The 2,500-nt window shown below is 80.2% G+C and overlaps 1 non-coding gene across 1 annotated transcript; it reads left to right on the top strand.

The window, feature by feature from the left end:
* The first annotated feature begins 2,014 nt into the window (after positions 1 to 2,014).
* Positions 2,015 to 2,167, top strand: LOC141727499 (5.8S ribosomal RNA). Its single transcript, XR_012578500.1, has one exon. It is a non-coding gene; the product is annotated as a 5.8S ribosomal RNA (ribosomal RNA).
* The last annotated feature ends 333 nt before the right edge of the window (positions 2,168 to 2,500 follow it).

Genomic DNA, 2,500 nt, shown 5'->3' with positions numbered 1-2,500 from the left:
GGGCCGGCGCGCGCGCGCGCCGGCGCGGGCGAGGCGCGCTCGGCGGTCGGGCCGCGCGTCCCCGCGCCGGCGGGGCGGTCCGAGCCGCGGCGGTCCTCTCGGGCGCAGCGCCGGGCTACTGAGGGAAACCCCGGGCCCCGAGAAGGACGCCGCGGTGGTGGCGGCAGACGCCGGGCGCGCCCCCGCCGGTGGACGCTCCCCCGAGGGCGGCAGCGGGGGAGGCACCCCGGCGGGGCCATGCAGGTCGTTTCCCTCGCCCCAGGGCCAGGTACCTAGCGCTCCGCGCCTCGGCGGTTTCTCCCTCAGGTTTTTCCCCCCTCGGCGTCGTCAAACGCTGTTGCGGCGGGGGCCGAAAGGGGGCCGGCGAAGCCGGGCGGCGGTTTAAAGACTCGGGCGGCTCGGCGCGGCCCGCCGTGGGCCGCGGCGGCGGCGGCGGCGGCGGCGGCGGGTGTTGCCGGGCGGCGGCGCGGCGCCATTGAGGGGTAGGGGAGCAGCTACTCCCCGTAGCTCCTGCGGTGGTGTCCGTGGCCGCCGGCCGCGCTCCCTCCGTCGTCGTCGTCGTCGCCCCCGCCGCGCGCGCGCGCGCGGGGGTAACCGCGCCGCGCCGGGGAGGGGCGCCCTGCCCCCCCCTCTCCGCGGCCCGGCCTCTGCGGAGAGGCCGCGGCGCGCGGTCGGCCGCGGGGGCCGACCCGCCCGCCTCGTCGTAACGGGCGACGCCGGCAGAGAGCGCCCGCTCTCTGCCTTTTCCTCGGCCGCGGGGTGGCGGCCGCCGGGGTCCGCCGCGCTCTCTCCTGGAGCCGCCGCCGTTGCGGCGTCTCGCGGGCGCGGCGCCGCGTCCCGCGCGTCCGGCCCCTATCGCTCTCCCTCGACGGCCTTTCCTCCTCGAAGGCGCGCCGGCGGCGCCGTCCGCCGGCCGTCCCCCCCGCTCGATCGCCCGCCCGCCCGGGGGGCGAGCGCCCGGCGGGCCCTCCGTCGGCGGAGGCCCGCGAGCGCGGGCGACCCCGTGCCGAGCGGCGGCGGCGCCGCTCGACGGGTGTCCCCCTCTTCCCTGCGGGGGACGGTCGGCCGGAGGGCGCCCGCCGCGGCCGGCGGCGGTCCCGTCCCGGGCCCCGCACGTCGCGTCCCCCGTCGCCCTTCTCGGCCGCGCGTGGGCCGAAGGAAGGCGTGCGGGCGGCCGCGGGGGCGCTTCCCCCGCCCGGTCTCCGCGTGAAAACGAGGAGAGCGGGCGTTGCCCCCCGGCTCAGCGCCGTACGCCTTCCGCCGGGCGCGTGCCGAGGCGAAGGGGGCCACGGCGGTGGGAGGCGGCGGCGGCGGTGCCGGGAGCGCGGCCCCGGCGGCGGCGGCGGGGTCTGCCTTCCGGCAGGCCTCGGGCGCTGGCGAACGCCGGCTCGGCTCTCGGTGGCGTCCGCCTCCGGGGCCGGCGGCGGAGCGCGTCCGCCGGACGCCGGCCCGCCCGGCGGGAGCGGTCCCGCCGGGGGGAGGCGCGCCGGCGGCACGGTCGTCGCCGCGCGCCGTCTCGAGCGGGCGAAAGGCCGCTGGGAGAGAGAAAGGGAAGCCGGCCGCGCGGCGGCGCGGCGGCGCGCTCCGCGAGCCCCCGCGGCGGGGGCGGCCGCCGGGGGAGCCGGCGTGCGCGGGGGCCGACGGCCGCGCCCCCGGCCGCGTTGCCGAGCCGTGTGTTGCGTCGTTCCCGTGAAAGCGAGAGCGGGCGGGCCGCCGTGCCCCCCGCGTGCCGGCGCGCGCCGCCCGGCCCTCCGCGCGGAGGCCGGGCCGAGCCCGGGCGCCTGGGCCGCCTCCGAAAGACGGCACGTGAGGTCGGCGTCTCCCCTCGCGGGGGGGGAGGCGGTCGGGGGCGCGGGCTCCCCCGCCCTCTCGGCAGTCCTTCGGAGCGTGGGTTTCTCCCGTTTCTCAGTGTCGTGTGTGCTCGTACGGTCGAAGCCAGGCGCGCGCCCGCGCGTCCTCGGCGCGAGAGACAAAAAGGGGCCGCTCGGCGGCGAGCGGCGCCCGAAAGCCAGACAACTCTTAGCGGTGGATCACTCGGCTCGTGCGTCGATGAAGAACGCAGCTAGCTGCGAGAATTAATGTGAATTGCAGGACACATTGATCATCGACACTTCGAACGCACTTGCGGCCCCGGGTTCCTCCCGGGGCTACGCCTGTCTGAGCGTCGCTTGACGATCAATCGCCGTCCGGGGGCCACCCCGGCGGCGCGGCTGGGGTCGCCTCGCAGGCCCGTTGCCCGCGGCGGGCGGTCCGGCGGCGGCGGTGCGGCGGCGGCGGCGGCGGCGTGCCGCCGGTGCCCGGAGGGAAGGCGGTCGGGCGGTCGGGCGAGGGAAGCGTTTCCCTCGGCGGCCCCGATCCCTTGCCTGCGGCCCGGCGCGCGTCGCCGTCGTCGTCGCGGCCGCCGGTCGACGGCCGTCGCCGCGCAGGGCCTTCGTCCCCCTAAATGCAGACTCGGGGAGCGCTCCGTAGCTCCCCGCTCCCGGAGCGAGCCGCTGGGGCG

Source organism: Zonotrichia albicollis, unplaced genomic scaffold (assembly GCF_047830755.1).
Source record: "Zonotrichia albicollis isolate bZonAlb1 unplaced genomic scaffold, bZonAlb1.hap1 Scaffold_133, whole genome shotgun sequence".
Taxonomy (NCBI): Eukaryota; Metazoa; Chordata; class Aves; order Passeriformes; family Passerellidae; genus Zonotrichia; species Zonotrichia albicollis.
This window is presented reverse-complemented; position numbering and strand designations above follow the sequence as displayed.